The 23,096-nt window shown below is 42.4% G+C and overlaps 2 protein-coding genes across 11 annotated transcripts in view; both read left to right on the top strand.

Moving 5' to 3' along the window:
- GEN1 (GEN1 Holliday junction 5' flap endonuclease) overlaps window positions 1-23,096 on the top strand; it is a 71,816-nt gene that overhangs the window by 38,416 nt on the left and 10,304 nt on the right. For 6 of the 10 annotated variants that reach the window (XR_008313621.1, XR_008313619.1, XR_008313620.1 and 3 more), the window contains 2 exons: window positions 9,179-9,263; window positions 9,596-9,775. The exons of 1 other annotated variant lie outside the window; for it this stretch is intronic. The gene's annotated coding sequence lies outside the window, so the exon portion shown is untranslated. The remainder of the gene's footprint in view (window positions 1-9,178; window positions 9,264-9,595; window positions 9,776-23,096) is intronic. 3 more of the 10 variants (XR_008313624.1, XR_008313617.1, XR_008313618.1) reach the window with 2 other exon arrangements.
- Window positions 1-23,096, top strand: part of MSGN1 (mesogenin 1) — a 32,199-nt gene that overhangs the window by 6,560 nt on the left and 2,543 nt on the right. The gene's annotated exons all lie outside the window — the stretch shown is intronic.

Genomic DNA, 23,096 nt, shown 5'->3' with positions numbered 1-23,096 from the left:
TGGGGGGGTCTCCTTCACTCCTCTTACTCCTAGTGATTTGGGGGATTCCCCCCCCCTATTTTTTACTGTACTTTTGTGGCCCTTTTGCGATTCCCCTGTTTGCCATTGATTTCAATGGCTTGTCTACCGCGAATTCACCAACTGCAAGGTTTTCCTGGAACAGAGCCCTCACGGTTGGTAAGGGATAACTGTAGTATTTTCCACACTAGGGCATGGGTGGGTTTCCCCACCCGGATTAAAATTAGAAGCACATTTTACACTGTACCTGAAGATAAATATATATTTTCTGTTAGCTCCCCAAACAATGGGCACATATCCTTTTAAATGCAGGATAGCACCATTCAGATTGGACTGAATAGGACAATTCCATCTGTCTGGTGGACAACTGCATGAGGAAAAAGGAGAGCATGCTGCTCTGGTCATGGTCATCCGGTGCACTTGCCATATACCTAGATTTTGTGAGGCTGGCAAGCCTGAACTGGTCCCTAACTGAGCAGTTTAAATACTGGTGATTGGGGCCAGATTGGGCATTTCAACTCCACAAGATCATGTGAGTGCAGGGTCAGTGCACTGGGTGGATGGGCCAGCACCCCTCCCCCCTTGGATGGGCCAGCACCCCCCCTCAATGAGTTGCCACTTGAACAGGGGTGTCCGAACCAGCCTATTGTCTTTCAGTGTCTTGCCCCCCCCCACACACACACTTAGGATTCAAGAGTGGGATCATTTTTTAAAATTTAAGGAATGTATACTCTGCTTTTTTATTTTAAAAAGTCCTTAGGGCAGCTCACCAACAAATGCATTAAAAACAACAATATATAAATAATAAAATAAAGCAGCAGACCAATATATCAGTCACTATGGTAAAACAGCAGTTAAAACCAAAACAGATAAAAGAAGGTTCCATACTCTGTCCAATGCTTTTTAACATCTACATGAAACCGCTGGGAGAGATCATCAGGGCATTTGGAGCTGGGTGTTTATCAGTATGCTGATGATACCCAGATCTACTTCTCTGTGTCAACTTCTTCAGGAGAAGGCATATCCTCCCTAAATGCCTGCCTGGAAGCAGTAATGGGCTGGATAAGGGAGAATAAACTGAAGCGGAATCCAGATAAGACGGAGGTACTTAATGTGCAGGGTCAGAACTCCAGAGAGGATTTTGATCTACCTGTTCTGGATGCGGTCACACTTCCCCAAAAGGAACAGGTCCCCAGTCTGGGAGTACTCCTGGATCCATACCTCTCCTTGGTTTCTCAGGTTGAGACGGTGGCCAGGAGTGCTTTCTATCAGCTCTGGCTGATACGCCAGCTGCACCCGTTTCTCGAGATCAATGACCTCAAAACAGTGGCACACTTATTGGTAACCTCCAGACTTGACTTCTGTAATGCGCTCTATGTTGGGCTGCCTTTGTACGTAGTCCGGAAACTTCAGTTGGTTCAGAATATGGTAGCCAGGTTGGTCTCTGGGTCATCTTGGATAGACCACATTACTCCTTTGCTAATGGAGTTACACTGGCTGCCAATAGGTTTCCGGGCAAAATACAAAGTGCTAGTTATAACTTATAAACAGCTTAGGTCCTGGGTATTTAAGAGAGCATCTTCTTCGCTACAAACCCCACCACCCATTGAGGTCATCTGAGGAGGTCCATCTCCAGTTACCGCCAACTTGTTTGATAGTCACACAGAGACGGGCCTTCTCGGTTGCTGCCCTGAGATGGTGGAATGCACTCTGTGCTGAGTTACGATCCTCCCCATCTCTGGCAATTTTTAAAAAACATTTGAAAGCCCTTTTTTTAACCCAAGTTTTTTCAGGTTTTTAATTTAAAAATACTGTTTAATTTTATGATTTTTAATTATTGTATTGTTTTAACTTTTATATGTGTTTTAACTGTTAGCCACCCAGAGATGTAAGTTTGGGTGGGGTATACATTTTAATAATAATAATAAGAAGAAGAAGTAGAAGAAGAAGAAGTCTGGATAAAACATACCAGTCAATAACACCTGTCTGACTGTGTAAACAAGAAATAATAATAATAATAATAAAAGAATCCTCTAAACTGTTGCAAGTAGGGGTGTACATGGACTGTTTTCTATGGTTCAGTCCAAAATTGAACCAAATTTGAACTGGACGGTGGGTTTGTGAAGCAGTTCGGCCGAACTGCCTGGCTGGGCTGGTCAGTTTGATGAACCAACTCAAACCTGTTCCAAGTGGTTCACCAATCAGGAATAATGAGGAACTTGAATGAATTTATTATTATGGTCAATGACCAGCAATCAAAAAACAAAATGGAAAAAGTAAAATAAAATCAAAAACAGGCCTAGGAATAGAGTATCAAAACATATACATACAGAGGTCTCGATTACAATTAATTAACTGCTCCTGTCTCAGTTTGCATGCTGTAGCACAGAATCGTGCTATTCCAGCTGTAATTGCTGTATACTGGTCTGCCAGAAGGAAGGAAGTATAACACTCTTCTAATCGACCTGGCATGTTTTTAAAAAGTGGTTCAATCTAGGCAATGCAAATATCCCTATAATATAAACAGTACAAAAGCACATGTGAGATTCATTTGATTTCTATATCGCCTGTCCAAAAAGGGCTCAGGGCAGTTTACACAGAGAAATATAAATAAATAAGATAAGATGGCTCCCTGTCCCCAAAGGGCTCACAATCTAAAAAGAAAAATTATTTAAGACACCAGCAACAGTCACTGGAAGTACTGTGCTGGGGGTGGATAGAGCCAGTTACTCTCCCCCTGCTAAATAAAGAGAATCACCACGTTAAAAGGTGCCTCTTTGCCAAGTTAGCAGATGGACTCAATATTGCCTGAACTGCATGAATATAGCTGGTTCCTGAGCGGTATTCTCTTAAATCTGCTATCCAAAATGGCAGACGGCAGGGCATTAAACTGCACCAGTGAGAACGCTCTCCTCTGATTTAGTATGGTCAAATTTGTAAGGTAAGCTGCTGGCTGAGGATAAATCAAGAAATCAGTTCCACCATTGGCGGAACTGGGGGGGGGCAGGCAGGGCACGTGCCCTAGGCGCCACTGAGGGGGGACGCCATGCCAGTCCCTGCCACCCCCACCCCATTGCCCACCTGCCCAGCCCCAGGGCCCCTCAGCCACTTGCCTCCAGCTCCGGCCCAGGATCGGAGCAGCCTGCAAACTGCAGAGCTCTTCTCTCCCCGCCTCTCAGCTGATCAGAGGGTGGGCAGGGCTTCCAGAGAGGCCTAGTGTAGGTCTCCCTGAAGCCTGAACTCGGCAGGCCCCAAGCAAGCCCAGAAGGAGGCTGTCCGAGCTCCCTGCAGCAGACCAGACCATCCAGCACAGCCTTTGCAAGGTAGGCTGTGAATTCCTTTTTGTGGCTACCTCACCACCCTGGGTATATAGGGATATGCTTGCCATAGGGCTTTGATATGGGGGTGGGGGGAGAGACTGAGAAGTCTCTGAATATTTAATTTAAAACAGATTGAAAAATTTCTGGCTTTTTACTATCTAAAAAGGCCTATAAGTGGCTTGTTTCATGGCAGAAAATTACAGAAACTTCTAGAACAAACTATTATATTCATTCATTCATTCATTCATTCATTCAATTCATTCATTTATAAATGCACTTATGTTCAAGTTGTTTTGCAACCCAGAAGGTGTGAGTGAGAACTGTGAAGCATGTGTTGTGCTTTTATTTTATTTTATTTTATTTTATTTTTCTTGTGTGTGAACTGCTCTCCAATAACTTGCAGGGACTTCAGGGTCAATCTGGCCAACATGTGAATGCAGCACCTCCATTCCAGAAGAGATGTGTGTCAAAGGGCTTTAAAAGCCTCGTGTGAAAAACCTCCTGGAATCAAACTTGACTGAATTTGTTCAGAATTCTGAGAAAACAAACATAGGCTCACCCTGCATGGTTGAAAGTCTCCTTTGCTAATCTGCAGCGAGGGGGCCATTTTAATAATTAGCGTTGCTAGTGTGTTCTAGGCATTAAAAGTAGCACAAATATATAGTACTCAATGTATATCACTATATACTGTGAAGTGTGCATGTGTGTATTCAGTGAAATGTATTTTCAGGCAGCATACGTATTTTGAAATATCAGACTTAAATCCTTGGGGGCCTGGAGTGTGTGGAGGCCCTGGACTTTGAGGGGCTGGGGGCCCATTTTAAAATCTCATCTTGGCCCATTCCAACCTTGCTATGCCCCTGAAGGTCACTACACATGGGTTTCTGCACAACACCTGCACAGAAGAAACTTCCATGTAGAAAATGTGTCTCTTGTAAATTGACCCTGAATTTTCCATCCATGACTGGGATATCTGAGAGTCAGAGTCAATAATAAAAGCATGGCACACTGCTTGTGACAGGAAGGGGCAAATTACAATGATTTCTTAGTCTGGCAGGGGCTGGTTTTGGCCCTGTCAGAACTTGGCTGTCTGCTCCTGTTGCAAATGCCTCTGTCTAGTGTGGCAAACTAATGTATCCTCCTCCCTCCTGGTGTCAAAGTAAGCTCTAGAATGGTGAATGCACATATACCCCATCATGAGCCAACAGTCATCATGAGACAAAGGCTGGCAGGAATAATTCACTGGTTTATAGACCCCCGGCACCACCTTCTTCCCCTATTTTGCTAGTGGCTAGGTGGGCAGGTGATCCTCTAGGACAAAGTCATGTTTTTGGTTTTTTTTAAAGAATGAGATAAGATAGAAAAAATGACACTTGGAATTCTCAGATAACTCCTGAGTGTTGTTCTAAGTCTTTTACGGAGATGGCTCATGTTTTCAGGTTTTGATCCACAACCATGTCTAGATGGCACAGTGTTCCTTTTAACAGGGATTTCCAGATATTGTTGACTACAAGTCCCATCATTCCTGTTTGGACAGGGGCGCAATTTCAGTGCTTGCCCTAGGTGCTATTTTCCCTAGATATGCCTCTGACTACCACCCAACCCGCAAAACAATCAGGTAATTTTTAATGATTTTTAAAAAATGTATCTGGGTCAGTAGGTTGACTGACTGGTCCAGGTAGTGCTCATGCCATACCACCCAACCCACTTTGGTGTCCCTAGGAGACACCACAGCATATAGCCATCCACAAGCTCAACTAGAGCAATTTCAGCCACATTTTGAAAGAGTAGTGCGCCTTGCAAATGCAGAATCAGATTGCAGATCAGCCCAGAGCAGTGAGTAAAGCACAAGGCCAGACATGGAACTCAAGAAGTATTACACAGAGAGACAGAGCTGCTACTGTGTCCATTTCTTGCTACCTCACAAACAAAACAAACCACACAGTTTGAAAATCCCTCCTTTTTGCTCCCCGCTCCCTCATTCCTCCCCTCCCCAGCCAATGGGGGGTAGAGTTGCCTGACAACACTTGATTTTGAATGATAACAAGCTAACCAAGAAGAAAGGAGATTGCAAGGCAATGGCAGAAAACCAATCAGCAAAGGGAAAAGACAACAGCCCTTCAAAATGGCACCTGGGGCTGCCTGCCATTGCCACTCAACCAGTTGAACTTGTTCGCTTCACTTTGGATTGATCTTGGTCTTGCCCCCTTTCCTGAAGGGGACTGATTCGTAATCGAATGGTTCTGCATATCCCTACCTAGTGCAGACAAGACTTCACCTAGAGGGCAGTGAAAGAGGGCTCCAGATGAATATATCCAGGGACTTGTTACACATAACTATGCCCTTGCTCTTCTGTTCCATATAGCTACATTCCAGATATTCTGGTTGGTTAACTTTCCATTTAATCCCTGTTTGGTTTGTTGCTGTGTTACTGTACATCCAGTGATACAGTCTAAATGTAGGTTGCTCCAATTAGTTTGCCATTTTCTTGCTCAAAATTGCTTTCCTGTTCATTGAAACTTAGAAAGTGAATTTGTATGCACACCCCTTACTTTGGAAAATCTGAATCTGTCACTGAAATTAACTGATAGTCTGCAAGAGCACTATGTGTGCATCAGAATGCATTAAGTCTTGGGATCAGCACAATTAACTATAATAAACTGACATCCTGATCTTAGAGGTCTAAATATGTGCCCGCAATATCGTCCTAATGCCACTACAGTTCTGGTGCCACTGTATTGTTTGTTTGCACGGGTGAAATATTCAGTGCACTTATACTAAGCATGCTGATGTGGCAAGTCTTCAGACTGAACCCTTAGATTTTACTCTTACAGTGAGCTGTATCTAAGGAGAATGCTGTTTTAATCCTTTCCATTCTAAAGCCTTAAAGTTTTGATTCCCAACCTGTGGCCTGTGACATATACCTGTCCTGTGTCACAAGAGTGGCTAAAGTGTATCTTGAAAAACTATCACCATGATGGACGTATCCACTATGATATGCCTTTGCTGTGGAGAGGTGCCATAGAGCAGTGATACCGCTTCTCTCTGCCAACCTTTGGGCATCATCCCAAGTGTGACTATAACAAGGAAGAGGGATCCTTGGACTTGGCATATGTTACAGCTAGCAGGTGAGAGCACAACCCAACATGCATCACAACTGACCAGAAAGCATAGCCTGGTCTCTGCATTGACTTGGGCAGGGCACAAAGCCAAAAGCCTAGATTAACCAGGCACCTGCATGGTTGCAAAGAGGGCATTTTCCCATCGTTTTGAAAGATAAAATATATGTATATGAACGGCACCCAGAGTAAGATTTGCATGAGTGGAACACTTCTGCTCTCATGAAGGATGCAGGAGGAAGAAGTGATTTTTGCCAATCCTTTCACTCTGTAACCCCATATGCCTGTCAAAAATATGTCCCTGAGGGCTGCAGGACTCTCAGGGACATATTTTCACCAGGCTCAGGGGCTGCAGAGAGAAAGAGAGATAACTGTATCAGCACAAACAACCACTCCTTCTACTTCCCTGTGAATGAGCAGAAGGCTTCCACTCACACACCTCTTATTCTGGATGCTGTCCTATGTCTTTTGACCACAAGGCTGAAATATGCCACCAGTTCTAATCCAGGGATGGGAAAAACTGTGCCCCAAATATCAAACGTTTGTGAGACACAAAGGCTATTCACACAACCAGGGACCAGGTAGGTGGGTGGGAAGGCAGGGATGAGCCTAGCTTCCTCCCAGACAATCCAAGTGTATTGGTGGGACATGCAGAATGTGTGACCACATGATCCACATTACTTCAAGCAATGTGGAGCTCTGGAGGCCAGGACAATGCATCCTGGCCTCTGGATATCCCACAATGCACCACACAGCAGTACATTGGGGGAATCCCACATGCGTGGGCTGCTCTAGGCTACCGACTCTGTGTGCACTCAGGCTGCAAGCAGCCCGGCACACACATGATCCTAGCCCCAGAATGGAGGGGTACAAGGGCCAGGTACGAAAGTTGGGCTTGGGGCCACAGCAGCACCAGGATCAGGCTTGATCTCGGCAGTACACACGAGCAGCCAGGCCCAAGCTTGGGCTTGGCTGCATGTGTGCACAGCCTTACTGCCCCTTAAAGGGCTTAGTGAAATAGATGTGAAAGTTGATATGTCAAGTTGATGAAGATGTAGTCAAAGCAAAATATTCTCACATATGAAATGTAATATATACTAGGGGAGAAATAAAAATCCTGAATCTAAAACTTTCCTGATGAGTCATTGTCATTTTAGAAATGTATGGTGTTTAATATAGATATGCTCCCTTTCCTGTTATATTGCGTACTGTGGTGACATTCTTTCAGTAATAAATTATGTTTTGAGCAATTGTATGTCATGGACTATTCATTGATAAGTCATTTGACAAATTTATGGAGACATAATTCTAAGTAATAGTCTTTCATGCCATTGTCCAATCAAATCAAGAAGAAAACAAATCTGAACAAGCGATAAATATGTTGTCTTTGGCCTTTTCTTTGCAGTCTGTTCAACCTAATTTGAGCCGTTGACACTAGGGTGTTAATGCAGGATTTGTTCTCTTCAGCATTGTGGCAGGTGATTTGCATTTCAGAGTTTGACACATTTATAGTCTTTGATCTTCTCATCACCCGCCTGCATCCTCCTTTTTTTTAAAAAACCAGGTGAAAAGAGATCAATTATTTTAAAGAATACCCTAGACAATCAATATCAATCGCTAAATGGACATTTTAGGTGTACTGTAGCTGGAGCCTAAGAATCTTTACTTAAAAGTAAGTCTTTGAAGCAAGTGCACACAGGATTGCAGCCTCTATTGGGTTTGTAGCTGACATAGCAGCTGATCAGCAGCATTACTATATGCATTGCCATACAAAACATATGCCCACACCTCTCAACTTTCTCTTGATGGAAAATGGGTCTATTTGTTTTGCATCAGGTCCACTGTGATATTAACCAAATGTGTGAGCTGCTTCGAAGAAGTGCTTGTCTTCTGGTTTTTTAACAAAAAATACCAGGTCCAAAATATACTTTTCCCTGTGCACAGGTGTGTATCTATAATAGAGCAGATGGTTTTGAAGAACCAAGGCCCTCCAGCTCCTGAGGGGCCGCTGGGGAGAGGGGCGAACACAGGCCCCCTCTCCCCCAGCTACACCTCTGCCTGTGCATCAGGAAAGCATACTTTTACACTTAAATTTCCCAAACATTTGCAAACTCAGAATTCAGCACATGCTAATTTGAAAGCCAATTGGTAGCTGAGCCAGACTGCGATTATTGCAATTAGTGTTGGCCCCAAAATATTCAAATCCCAGCATCAGGAAGGAGTTGGGCCACTGTTCAGTTGCAGAGTTCATGCTCTGCATGCAGAAGATTCCAGACTCAATCCCTAGCCTCCAATGAAAGTGTTTTCATTGGGGAAGCCAGGGACTGAGTCAAGCAGCAGGCGACAGGAAAGACTTCTGCCTGAGACCCTAGTGAGCCACTGCTAGTTAACAGTACTGGGGTGTATAGCAATAGCACTTACATTTATATACCGCTTTATAGCCGGAGCTCTCTAAGCGTTTTACAATGATTTAGCATATTGCCCCCAACATTCTGGGTACTCATTTTGCTGACCTCGGAAGGATGGAAGGCTGAGTCAACCTTGAGCCCCTGGTCAGGTTCGAACTTGTAACCTTCTGGTTACAGGGCGGCAGTTTTACCACTGCGCCACCAGGGGCTCTTGGTATGAACCAATGTTCATATGTGTATTAGGACCAACAGACTTAGGTTGGTATCCAAAGGACTTTGCACAGTCTACCCTGTGTCTCCTTTCTATCTGCAGGATCCTATGCTGCCTAGAAAGCCACCCCCAAAGGTGAGATGGCTCTCCAGAGTGTCATTCCTTGAGACATGATGAGCTATGTATAGTAAGTGCTTTGCATATGCTCTACAGTATTATGCTCTGCTTAGCATCCAATAAGCTTTTTAAAAAGTTTTATTAATTTATTAATTATTTTATTTATCATATTTATATACTGCTTGATATGTGCATCCCTAGGCGATGTACACAATGTAAAACATGACAAATATAAAACAGTAAAAACAAAACAATTTCACAGAATAAAAAGCTAAAAAAAAACATAGGATAAAAACAATTAAACAGTTTAAAACTAATTTCAGTTAAAAGCCTGAGAAAACAGGTGTGTCTTGAGGATTTTTTAAAAAGCAATCAGAGATGGAGATGCTCTTATTTCAACAGGGAGCGTATTCCAAAGCCCTGGAGAAGCCGCAGAGAAGCCCAGTCACAAGTCACCACCAAACAAGTCTGTGGCAACCATAACCGAACCTCTGCAGATGATCTTAATGGCTGACAGGCTGACAGAAAAGGGAGTGGTGCTCTCTTAAGTATCCTGTAGCCAAGCCATTGAGGGCTTTATAGGTAATAACCAGCACTTTGTATTTTGCACAGAAGCATAGCAGCAGCCAGTGCATTTCTTTTAAAATTGACGTTATATGATCCCTTTGGGTTGTTGTGGAGACTAGTCTGGCTGCAGCATTCTGTACCAATTGTAGTTTCTGGACTATGTACAAAGGCAGCCCCACATAGAGTGCAAAAAATAATCAAGCCTGGAAGTTATCAGCATACGCACCACTGTTTTTAGGTCTTTTATCTCCAGAAATGGTTATAGCTGGAATATCAGCCATAGTGGATAAAATAGCTCTCCTGGCCACTACCTCAACCTGAGAAACTAGAGAGAGTTTTGGATCCAGGGGCACTCCCAGACAACGTACCTGATCTTTCAGGGGGAGTGTAACCCCATCCAGAAAAGGCAGCTCTAAACCATTTCTCAGGCCCCCAACCCCTACAGTCAGTACCGCCATCTTATTTGGATTCAATTTCAGTTTGTTATCCCTCACCCAGCCCATTACTGCCTTCAGGCAGGGAAGTTATGCCATTTCCTGATGAAGTTAATATGAAGAAATAGATTTGGGTGTCATCAGTATATTGATAACACCCTGTACCAAACCTTCTGATGATCTCTCCCAGTGGTTTCTTGTAGATGTTAAAAAGCTTTGGAGACAGTATGGAGCCTTGTGGAACTCTGTGCATTAACTCCCACTTTGCAGAGCAACAGTCTCCAAGCAACACCATCTGGAATCTGCCAGAGAGGTAGGGACAGAACCTCTGCAAAACAGTGCCACCCAATCCCACCTTCCTCAGGCAACCCAGAAGGATACCATTGTCCATAGTATCAAAAGCCACTGAGAGATCCAAAAGGATAAGCAGAGTCACATTCCCTCCGACCATAGCCAACTGGAGCTCATCCATCAGGCCAACCAAGGCACTCACAACTCCATAGCCCGCTCAGAAGCCTGTTTAGAATGGGTCTAGACAATCTGGGTCATCCAAAACTGCCTGGAGCTGAGAGGCTACTCAATCTCCTTGCCTAACCATGGAAGATTGGAAACGGGTCTGTAATTAGCTAACTCTGTGGGATTCTTCAAATAAGGTTTAAGAATAGCCTCCTTCAGACAAGGAGGCATCCTGCCTTCCCTCAGAGAAGCATTTATAATATTTACCAGACCCTCTTGGATAATACAATTACCAGATGAGATAAGCCAAGTTGGGCAAGGGTCAAGAGAACAGGTTGCAGGGCATACAGTACAAAGCAGCTTGTCCACTTCCTCAGGAGTCACAAATTGAAAGTGATCCAATCCAATCCTATTAGAGGAATTGCTGGACACCTCCACAGTAAACTGCTGTAACTGTGGAATCCAGTTCAGCCCAAATATGAGAGATTTTACCCATGAAAAAAATCACTGAAGATGTCACAGTGAGTGACTAAAGGTTCTACAGTAAGTTCAAATTCAAGATGGAGGGGGCATATACTACCCTGTTTCCCCGAAAGTAAGACCTACCCCAAAAGTAAGACCTAGCAGTAATTTCTGATGTACCGCTAATTGCCCTAGTGCATTTTTTGGGGCTAAAATTAATATAAGACACTGTCTTATTTTCGGGGAAACACGGGAGCCCTCTCACAGCCCAAGACAACTAGGGTTTATAAGCTCTAGGATTGGTTAGAACCTGCTCCCTGATGGTCCTGGGCAGTGTTCCCTTAACAGAGATTCCCAGATGTTGTTGACTACAACTCCCATAATCTCCAGCCAAAGGCCATTGCAGCTGGGGATGCTGGGAGTTGTAGTGAATATATCTCAGAATCTCTGTTAGAGGGAACACTGGTCCTGGGCTGCTCCTGATGCATTTATTGGACTATTGCTGGAGTGGACAATATGCTGCTCTTTTAAAAAGTTATGATCCGATGCCCAGGAATAGAATTCAGCACCAAGGACAGTGGCTCTTGAAACTGATCAGCTTAAGAACAGATGCAGCTCTTGGGGCTCCCTTGATCCTTTTGGAATGAAGGCTGGTTGGTTCATCATGGAAAGGGTCAAGGAGCCACGCAAGGTGACTGGCTGGATGGCCACCATGTATGCCACTTTGAGTTCTGCAGTGGAAGGAAGGTGAGCACAGGGGTCTGCAGTAGAAACAGGAGGATCATGCAGCGTACATAGGATTGCCAGTCCTCCAGGACTGGCCTGGACTCTCCAGGTGACTATTGAAAGCAGTCCCAGAAATTGAAAACAATCCTAGAAAGCAGTCCCAGAAATTTAATGACAAACATTGCGGGGGGGGGGGTGTTCCCAGGAATATCTCCAGTTAGGTTTGGCAATCCTATTATGAATCCCAAATCCCAAAAATCTTAATCAGCCCCCTTTCTGGAATTTCAGCATACATTGCCCACATACTTTCAAGTATACCGTATATTTCTAACCATGAGGGCTAGAAACATGTTTTCAAATTAAAAGAAAGGTGAGATTCTGTAGACCTGCAAAACTAGGGCATGTCCATAATCTTGACTATTATGTTTTCCTTCTACGGGGAGTCCCCTAGTACCCAATCCTTTTCGCAAAACTACATTCTAGTTGTGCCTCTGGGACATTTCAATTACTGATACATTTTGATCTCTAGAAGATGGATGTATCTGCCAGGGATTTCAATTCCAGCCTTTTGGTGAATGCTATGATGCTTGCTACAGTCTGATAAATACATGCATCAGAGCCTGACGGAGTAAGTCAGAGCTCAGCTTAGATTTCCTTGCTTTTGTCATTTGCTTCTCACCCCTCTGCATTGTCAATACTGACATTAGTGAATTATATTTCGAAGGGAATTTCATCCCAAATCCTACAAAAGATGCAAGGCTGCAAGATGGATGGTTGCATGCAAATGGGAAGAAGTTTCTCTGCTTTGTGAGCCATTCACGTGTACCCAGTAGACATGATCTCAACATTCAGGTCAACCCAGATTTGGGGAACAGATTTGGATTTCATTTTAGTCTAGATGGGGGCAGAGGTGCACCTAGGTAATTTTGGAGCCTGGACCTAAAGGCCTTTGGAGCCCCACCTCGCTCTTGAAAGTTAAGCATCATCGCCCTACACACACACTGTTATACATGCAGTATTTTTAAGACATGGGTTCTTGAGGGCACAAACAGCAACTGAACTCACAAGAATGTAAGAATATAAACAGGTATATTTATGCATTAGCAGAGACATTTCAATATGCAATTTAACATATTCCCATCCCACATATCCCCCCCACTCCCCACTCTGCCTCTAAAGCACAGCTCACACTCAGCACCCAGTGCAGGTCAAAGTCACGCTTGGCCAACTGGCACAGTGTGGGCCGGCAGCACAGGGCCCACACCACCTGGAATATATAAAGAGGATTTGGGGGTGGGGGCCAGGGGGTGGGGAGGCCCTGGACTTTAGCCTGGAAGTCCAGGGACAAGAGCACTTCTGGATGGGGCCTACAAGGCAATGATATTAGAACATAAAGGATTTACAGCAGCCTCTGGTATGCCCAATGTGTCAGCAACATCAGTGTCCTGTGTAGCTGTCCGATGTATCTGAAGCCTCCATGCATACACGGGAAGGCCTGGCAGTTACTCAGGATGCTTTGTAAGATCCTGAAAATTGCATTTCTGGAATACACTAGATACCAGACAATCCAGCTAGTCTCACTCTTCTCTCAGACAGTTCTTTTGTATGAAATGAACTTCGGAAAGGTTGGCAGTCTATACCACCTCAGAATCTTAAGAAAAGGTTTTGGTAATGTTTTAACTGGGACTGTCAACAGATCTGAGAATTTTTAGTTGATTCATCACCTATTAACACATTGATTGATTGAATTAAAATAAATGTGCAAATTGCCTAATCCTCAAAAGTGGCAACTTCTTGACATATTGAAGGAAGTGTAAAGGTAACTCAAATAAGAAAATCACTCATGTTTAAAAGGAAAATTAATCTTTAATATTTCCTTTCCCACTCCACATTACAGTAACTCACCAGAATCGAAACACCTTCAAAAATTACACAGACATGTCCTTAATTCTTAGCTTTACCAAGTGAAATTTGTCCTTACTGATTAAAACTGTGCTACATCTAATAGCCAGCTAAAGGTTTAGTCAATTCATTGGCTGGTGAGAGCAGTGGGAGTTGCCTGCAAAGGATTTAACAGCTTCAGCAGCAGTTCCTCTTCTTCTCACCCTTAGTTAATTATTCATGAGTAAACCCATTGAAATTAATAAGGCAAGGAAGTCATGACTAACTTGTCTAATTAATTTCAATAGGTAATTTAGTCTGGATGTCAGTCATGGCAAATAATGAATGCTTCACTTCAGGAAACCCCAAGCTACTCCACACTGATATAACCTATGGAGAAGCTTCTACAATGGGCCCTGCCGTTCAGGGCCCTTTATGCATCCTGATGGATATGACGGCACTGGGATTGTTGGCAGTGTCTCATACGTTCATTCAGCACACCTGAGAGCTGCAAGTCACATAGTTCACATCCTGTTTCAGTCTTGCAGATGCTGAAGAACCCCAGACTGTTCATGAATGCCACAGTAGGGATGTGCAGAACCAGTCTGCAATCAATCTGGACCACTGCGAACCAGGCCAGTTCAAGGGGTTGGATTACAAACTGCTTCAAACCGGTTCGAGCTGGTTCGTCAAACCGACCAACCCAGCTGATCGGTTTGACTGAACTGGCTCGCATACCCGTGGTTTGGTCTGAATTTGGTTCGGATTCAGACTGAACCATCCCATCCGGTCCGTGCACACCCCTTTGCCATGGGCAATTTAGTGAAAGTTATCTTAGGTATGAGAAATATGGCATCCTTTCATGCTGTCACTTCCACGTTTATATGTAGCACAGTTATGGATACATCTGGATTCTGGAGATGATGGCCTCAGTCTGAAGAGAGTTCACATATATTCCATTTCAGTCAGTCCCTAACTTGTCCCACTGATTTTAATAAGACACCTAAGTGACTACCTTTCTTTGGGATGGGGCTAAAGTCTCCTGGCTTCCGTGTTGGAGTCAGTAGAAGCCAGAACTGCAATTACGCAGAGACAGCTCCAGACAAGCTCCCACATTGTGAAGACATAGCTCTTTAGGAAGTTGTTGGGAGTTGTCTAATGTTTTTGCTTCTGCTTGTTCTGGATTGTGGGTTATGCATTGTTTTGCTGCTAGATTCATGTTATTTTATTCTTTATTTATTCTATACCACCCAAAACTTGTGTCTCTTTACGATACGCTGTGGATATGTTGTTTTATTTTTGGACTTTCAAAAGCAATTTTTTCAATAGTATTCACTGTAAGCTGCGCTGAGTTAGGGGATAGAATAAGCCTTTCAAAATAAGAATAAAACAATTCTGAGAGGGTTCTTGCTCTCACATACGTGTGTGTAGATCTGTGTAGGTTGGAAAGGGTTGGAATTCCCTGTCCAAATTCCCAGCCCCTGCCACCAGGAGGCAGTGCCTCATGGGGCAGGTGGCCCAGCGTAGAAGCGGGGTGATGTGGGCTCTTTAAAAGCTGCCCAGCACTGGCACACTGGTGGCTGGGTGGCACAGAGAAGTACAGTTGCTTGTGCGGGCAGGGAGAGAGTGCTGCAAGGCAGTCAGGGAAGCGTGTGTGGCCGCTGGGATGCTCTGTGCCGAGCTGCTGGATACCCCAGTGTGTGACTTTCAGCGGCTGCACATGCTTCCAGGCTGCCCTGCAACACTCTCTCCCTGCCCCCACAACCACCCGTACTTTGCTGCGCCGCCCATCTGCCCCTGCACCAGTGCTGGGTTGGTTTTAAAGAGTCCCCACCAGCCTGCTCCTGCCCTGGACCACTTCCCTACGAGGCACTGCCTCCTGCTGGTGGGGGCTGGGAATTCCAACATGGAATTCCGTCTCTTTCAGACCTGCACAGGCTCATGTGGGTGTGGTTAGCAAAATGATAGTGTGTGGACCAGGTGACTGAAGCTAGGGTTCACAAAACCATTGCTCTGTCCAGCATCCATATCATCATCCCCAAGCTAAGGAATACATCTGGAAGTAAATCTACATAAAATTTCTCAAGCATTCCAAAAATGTCAGTATTTCCTAATGGAGCCGTCTCATAGCCTAAGACCCACTTTACTTCTGAATTAAAATCCAAAGCATATTATGATGTCCTCATATATTGAATTTATAAGAGCAATTACTATGTTCTTATATATGGCAGTGTTTAGTTCTCTCCCCACCCCCAATTCAATTTTTATTGATTTTAACAATAATATTATTATCATTCATTAACAAACAGAATAAATGAAAATGGACTTCCCGCACACCTCTCTTTGTGAAACATCAGCTATAAAATTTACCCTTGCTATAACAGTAATTCAAAACATGAATTTAAACCCTTACAAACACAGTTAATCTACCCAACCTGCATTTCCCCCCCCGCCCCAATTTCAAATCCTGCTGTAAGGTCCATAGTAGGAAAATATTTTTTTAGATACAACAAAAATGGTGGCAGTGTTTAGTTCTCAAGTGTGTTCAGAGTTGCCCACCCTTGTGTTTTCCTATTTCCTTGCATGAGTCTCTGATTTAGGTTTACCTCTCAATTAGAAGCAGGCATGGCCAGATCAGGAACTCCTGCAGAGATGTAATGGGCAGCTTCTTCTGATGGCAGGTAGCTCTGTGGCATTTTGCATTATGGGGGGTAATTGAATTATCCAATCATGCAGGATGCATGGATGCAGCAAAAGGACCTGCCTCTGCTGACGGCTGAGTGGAGAAACGTGGAGGAGCTTCCTGCTGCATTTTTTTTTAGCTAGAAGAGTCATAGAGTGGATTGACTCCAGGGTCGATCCTGCAGAGGGGATTGACCCCAGGGTCAATCCCTAGCTTGTCCAGTAGGGCTTGGAAAGATCCCTGTCTGTGATTTTGGAAAGCTGCTACCAGTCTCTGTAGACAGTGCCAAATTAGATAGACCCCTTGTCTGAGTCATATATATCTTGGATTCATAGGAGCTTTTTTATTATTCAAATTATTAAATTTATATCTCTGAACTGACACAGTTTGGGAATTACTATGCTAGAGGAATAGCAGCTTGCTTGACTTTCACCAGGATGGATGAAACAATTCGACAACTCCAGCCCTAGATTATGGCTGAAAATAGTTGGGACTTGTTCATTAGATCTGTTTTGGAAGACAAATTTCTTTTTAAAAAAATGTTTCTATTTATTGACCTAGGAACACCTACACACCTTGTCATGTTGCTTCCACAACTGACAAGAATGTCTTTGAGCAGCAGAAAGGGGGGGAAAGGGAGAATATTGTTATTCTAAGCATGTACTTTATAAAAATGAATTGTCAGGCTAAAAACTTTGATGACTGGCAAACAGAGAAGCATGCTAAAAAGCTGAAACACAAATACTTCATAGCAGCAGTAACCTCCAGTGCTTGAGGGGGGTGCAGAGGGATATTTTTAAGCATAACATCACCCACATAAAAAGTGGCATCTTTGCTTTAAAGGAAACTGCACACTGAGACATTATATGTAAAGGCATGAATTTTAGTGGTTGAAGCATGGAAAGAGGACCAGTGCTGCTTCCCATATCACCAAAGTCCTACTCTTCTCGTTTCACAGCAGAAAACTTGCATGAAGGACCTATATAAGGTGTGAGTGGATGTCATGTTAATTCCTGCATATAAGGGTAGAGTGGTCTTTAGGACTTGTTCACAAATGCATGCACAACTTTTTTCATCACTTGGATGTGTAAACTGACTCCGTTGAAAAGTACCAATATTTGAGGTGACAGGTGGTAAAATGAAAAATTGAGCTTTGCTGTTAAATCTTCTCTGATCATTCCTACATGCAAGCCCTCACTTAAAGTTACAGTCATAAAGTTATGATATGGCATGTGTGAACTAGACCTTAGATTGAATTGAGTTGAGCTTCAAGTAATGACTTTTATTCACAAAACTTCATTTTGTTTCTATTTGAGCAGACATGTCTAATAATGACTTGGGCTGCTATTTAGCTGGGTTGCCTAGTTTAGTCCACCAAAAATAATAAATCAGGTAGACCAGTTTCAGGTAGCTAAGCAAATATTCAGTTCTTGAAGGGACATACAAGGAGAGGTCAACTGGTAACTCATGACTCACATGATGGTAGCCAATTTCTTGGGTTCACAAATGAATGTGAGTGTATTTGGGAAATATTTCAACTTTTTAAATTGAAACAATAAATGCTACAGATTAAGAATACATGTCAGATTCAGGCCAAACTGGAATGATACACTCAGGTTTCTGAAACACACACTGAATCATTAGACTCTGAATATGAGTCTATTGTTTAAGAGGTCACCTCATTTTGATAGAATTCACTCTTTTGTGATCCATTAATGAATGCATGCCAGTCTGAACTCTATGGCATCTCTTGCTCTTCAGCTGAAGTGGGAAGCAAACATTAAAGACCAACCACACAGCACAGTCTTCTTTCAACTTTGGTTAACAGGGGTATTAAAAAGGTCCTCCCCAATATCAGCTGGAAAACACCAAGTCATAAAATCCGTACTTAAAAGGTGGGTAGGTGTAAATTCAGCACATGAGTCTTTTTTCATCTTGGAAGCCTGTTAATTAGAGGCCAGTTGTCTTAATGAATTGGGAAGTTGCTGTCACATTTCAGTCAGTCTGGATTGCCACTTCTGGGAGGATCAAATGTTCACATGGAGGGGTTTTAAAGAGAGCGTGTTGGCCCTGATCTTGCAAGTGTGTGACTGTAGCACAGTGCTGGCTGTATAAGACACCAGTGAAGTCAATAAAGCCCACCTGTAAGATGGTTGTTGGCAGCTGAAGATGCTACCTAAAAATGTACAAGCTAATAAGCCTACTTATAACAAATGCCACAGATTTGCTTGTTAGAAGAGAAACAAAACATTGTACCATAATTAAGTGAAGCAACCAAAATAAACTGTAGATTCATTAATATGACCAGCTTCGAGATGAGCAAATCACCAAAAGGAAGATTTTTCTCTCGCTACTCATGCTGAGCAGTTTTGTGAAAGGGCCTTCAAGAGAAAAACTTACAAGATCACATGTACTGAAACATCCAGTAAAGAAATGGGGGTGTGGGGGTGAGTGGGTTGCCCATGCTAATGGGTTGTCTTAGAATGATGCTTTTCTAACATTTTATGCTGGCTCTTCCATCAGAGTTGGTTTTGTGAAATTCTGGGCCTGGTTCACACATGGTACTGAAGTATTCACTGAACCAAGTGAGTGGTTGGTTCATGATTATCTAATGTTGTAGCCACATGGAACAACTTTTCTGTTACCTGTCCTAAGTGGTTTCCACCTGTCCTAAGTGGTTTCCAGTCCCAATTCACAGTTCAAATCCCCATTCAGCCATGAAACTAGCTGGGTGACTCTGGGCCAGTCACTTCTCTCTCAGCCTAACCTACTCACAGGGTTGTTGTGAAAGAGAAACTCAAGTATGTAGTACACTGCTCTGGGCTCCTTGGAGGAAGAGCAGGATATAAATTAAAAATAAAATAAAATAATAATAATCTTTGTTACTGTGCTGCAGTGCAGAGCCCCTGCAACCATCCTCAGCAACCACCCCCTTAAGACAGCCGTGTTTGAGGGGTTAGTTGACCTTCAGGAGGGAGATCATGTAACTGTGTTCAAGTAGGCACTGCAGCCCAGAAGGTGTCCTTGCCCCACAGAGCCTAATTTAGTTGGCTTGCTGGGGAAGAGTGCTGGTGACACAGGAGGTAAGGCCAGCGTGGCATAGCAGTTAGAGTGTTGGACTAGGATCAGAGAGACCCAAGTTCAAATCCCCATTCAGCCATGAAACTGCACAGGGTGAATCTGGGCTGGCCACTTAGCTCACAGGATTGTGGTGGGGATGAATATAACCATGTACACTGCTCTGGGCTCCTTGAAGGAAGAGCAGGACAGAAGTGTAATTTATAATAAATAAATAAGGCTTCAGAGGCTGGAGGCTGTGGTTTAAGACACACCTAGTGTCATTTAGGTTAAAAAAATGTATGATAGAATGTGCTATACAATTTTGGATTTTTAGAAACTCATACAGGGATTTTATGTTAGGAAGAACATTAACTGATGTGGATGGAAGCAGCTCTGCTATCTTTAATTTGTTACTTTGCATTAGCTAAGATTTTCTCTCATGTTTGTATCCTTCATTAGTGTTACAGGAACAAACTTTGTGGAATATTACCCATTTTGTTTTGTTTTGGACAAATTAAATATATAGATAGCTGCAATCATTCAAAGAAAAATCTGATGAATATAATTCCAATACTTTTTGTTTGTTTGCTGTAGCCTCAGAAATACAATCAAGGAAGCCCTCCACACTAATGCTGTGCCATTATATGAGGGAGGAGGGGAGATTTTTGCCACTCTCTCCTTCCCTCTGAAGCCCATTGTGCCTCTTGAAAATGTGCTCCTGAGGGTTGTGCAGCCCTCCGAGACCTATTTTTAGGAGGCACCGTGGGATTCAGAGGCATGGAGAGATTGGTGAAAATCACCCCTCCCTCTATGCAATGGCCCAACATTAGTCTGAATGTCAGCACTGTTGCACAAGTGCAGTGCTAGTCTAGATGTCAGCCACTGAATGAAGCTTGAACATTTGTCTGCAGTTTGCTGAATAAATTATTGGAGTGAAAAACAAACTATCATTCAGGCAGAGAATGCCTTCATCATTTTTTAAAATGTCACTGACTGAGCATATCTATGAAATTAGCCCCATAACTCAGCAACCTTCAACATTATGAGATTGCTGAATGACAAAAAGGGCTTTCCCTAGATTTTTATGAGACAGAAGAAAATTTAGAGACCAAAAGTATTACTTTTACATACATATATTAAAAATCCTTTAGACATAGAGACTGCCCAGAAAAACTGTCTTGGCTGTTTTCTAAGACCTACAGTGAAAAGAAAATGTAATACTTTGTTCAGAGAAATGAATGTAGAACTAAGTTGTACAATGGGACATATCCAAGGGGAACAAATATGTGATTTTTAAAAACATGCATCTGCAAAACATTCTTTGCATGTATCAAAAGGCACATCCTTTCCCAGACTGGATATATAAAGCATTCATAAAATCTAAATTCCAATTCTGTTCTGGCGTTTTGCATATACAATAAATGTATATATTTTCACAGAATAAGAAACTCCTAAAGTAGTCTCGCATATTCATTTACTTTTTAAATGTCAAGGCAGTCACCATCCCTAAGCACCTTTAAGTCTCATTGAGCTCAGTGGAGAATTAAGCTGCTAAATAAGTGTGATTTAAAAGTGGTTAGAGCATTGCTCAATTGTTTTTTATTTTTGTTTTTCATTTTAAAAAAATATCCCTGAAATATTAAATTATTCAGTGAACTTGGTCCATGAATCTGTATCTCCTCTCTTTTGGCATATTTTGTTTCGGGAAGTAATTTCTCATGATTTTACATATACTGATGTCTATGCTATACATTCAAGCTAATACTCTTACAATGCAGTTTCATATTACTTAAAATAGTTTAATTATGTTTAAAGTAGCACAAAACATAGTAAAAGGTAGTACCCATGAATGATTCATTAAACTGACATCATGACTTCCATATGCACTAATAATTACTAAGAAATACAAATTAGGCATGAACCAAGTGGGGGGGGGGAATAGAATTCATATTAGAAATAAACCGTATGCACTAAAACTAGAATGTTAAATGCATTCTACTTTTTTAATATTCAAAATTATAATAAAGGACTTTATGTTTGATCAAGGAGATGCTCTAACAAGTCACTTCTGTATCTAAAATTGTAATATATGAGAGTGACTTAAACAAATGTTTTTAAGCAAGTTGCTCAAATTCAAAGCATACCTGTGAGTGACTGATTCACTAATAGACATGTACATAAATAATGTCCATGTTACGAAGGAGTATCTTGTGAGAACATTCCCACACCTTGGGAAGTGGCCCTTAGTCAATTAACCTATACAAAATAGTTACTGATGGGGAATCTCTTGAAATATGACAAAGTGTGTATATAGACAAGTGCTTCCATGTAGGGGAAAGTATGAAACCTGTGTGTGGGTCACAGTGCAAGCATGTATATATTAGCTGGATGTTCCTTTCATGGACATGCAGCAAAGTACAGAGAATTGTAATATAACATGCAAAACTGTATGTCAAATGATACAATTGAATATGAAACCATAAAAATGGCTTAATCATCATAACCCAAAGTCCCAAATCATATTGCATTAATTCATCATGGTTTAAACCTTGTTATCATGATTCAAGGCGAGTTCCAGGAAGTTTATATAAATGAAGTTAATCCAATGGTTAACAATCCAGATTGGATGAATAGAGTCCAGAGGGAATCACATATAAATCCACTCTCTTGCTCCCCAAGAACCTGGAGCTGTTGCCCAATGCCATACCCCCTCAACCCCCATTTTTTTACTCAGTGCTCCTGGTTCAAATATGGAAGCTGAGATACTTCTTAACCTCCAATGGCTCCACAATGAAGTCATTGGTAATCCTTCCCCCCCCCCTCATGTTTACAGCACTTTAGAGCAGGTGTTCCCAACCTTGGGTCCCCAGATATTGTTGGCTTACAACATATTGGGTCCCCAGATGTGGTTGACCTATCATCCCCAGCCACAATGGGAACCCCTGCTTTCATGCATCAACTTGTTAAATCTTTACAAAGGTCCTGCAAGTGAGGTCTTAGTATTGCAGATGGGAAGTTGGAGCAGCTAGTCTAAGGCCCTGAGTAAGTTCATAACAAAGGTATGATTTGAACCAAATACTTCCTAGATCATAGTTCACCCATTATGCTATGTCAGCCAGAAAGATTCAGGCAAGCTCTATCAAAATGTTTTTTAAAATGCAGAAGGGTGAGGGGATACTACATTTTTGCTCTTCAGGTTAAAGATAGAAGTTAGGTAGAAATATGTCATTACTTTGCACAGCTTTTTAACAATGCAGATTAAAATGAGAACATCACTTTAAGCAGGAGATCTGTACAAGTCCCCAGCAAAAGGCAACACTAGTCTCTACAAGGTCATATATTTACATTTTATGATATTATTTTATGGAAAGTCCTCTAAGTGCTATATAGGAATCAGGGTGCTATAAATCGTAAGCATTTGGAAGCCTGCTAAAAACATATTTCTTACACTTTAAAATAAATAAATAAATGGGACTGTTCCACAAAATGAATGTATTCCGAAAATTTATATTCAGAAATGCTAAAAACAACAACTCTGAGATACAAAGTTTGAAATATAATTTTTCCTCTGAATTTGGGAAGAGAGATCTGGATATTGTGCCTGGCAGATGAGATGCCTCTATTAGCTATAGTG

Source organism: Hemicordylus capensis, chromosome 1 (genome assembly GCF_027244095.1).
Source record: "Hemicordylus capensis ecotype Gifberg chromosome 1, rHemCap1.1.pri, whole genome shotgun sequence".
NCBI lineage: Eukaryota > Metazoa > Chordata > Lepidosauria > Squamata > Cordylidae > Hemicordylus > Hemicordylus capensis.
The sequence above is the reverse complement of the archived record's forward strand: the minus strand, read 5'-3'. Positions and strand labels throughout refer to the sequence as shown.